Below are 215 nucleotides of genomic sequence, written 5' to 3'. Positions count from 1 at the left end.
GGGGGTGACCCGTGCGCGGCGCTCGGGCACGGGCCCTCCGCAATGTGGGGGAGCTTCCTGGCAGCTTCGGGGGTCACGTGATCATAAAACTAGGGGGAGTCTCTCTCACTTGTGTGTTCCCCACATTCTTCACAACCATTCCGTATACGCGTTCCCTGCACCCCTTCCACACCCATGTGCAAGGGCACCCCCCCATTTCACACACATTCCCTACA

This window comes from Alligator sinensis, unplaced genomic scaffold, assembly GCF_000455745.1.
Source record: "Alligator sinensis unplaced genomic scaffold, ASM45574v1 scaffold542_1, whole genome shotgun sequence".
NCBI classification, from domain to species: Eukaryota; Metazoa; Chordata; order Crocodylia; family Alligatoridae; genus Alligator; species Alligator sinensis.
This window is presented reverse-complemented; position numbering follows the sequence as displayed.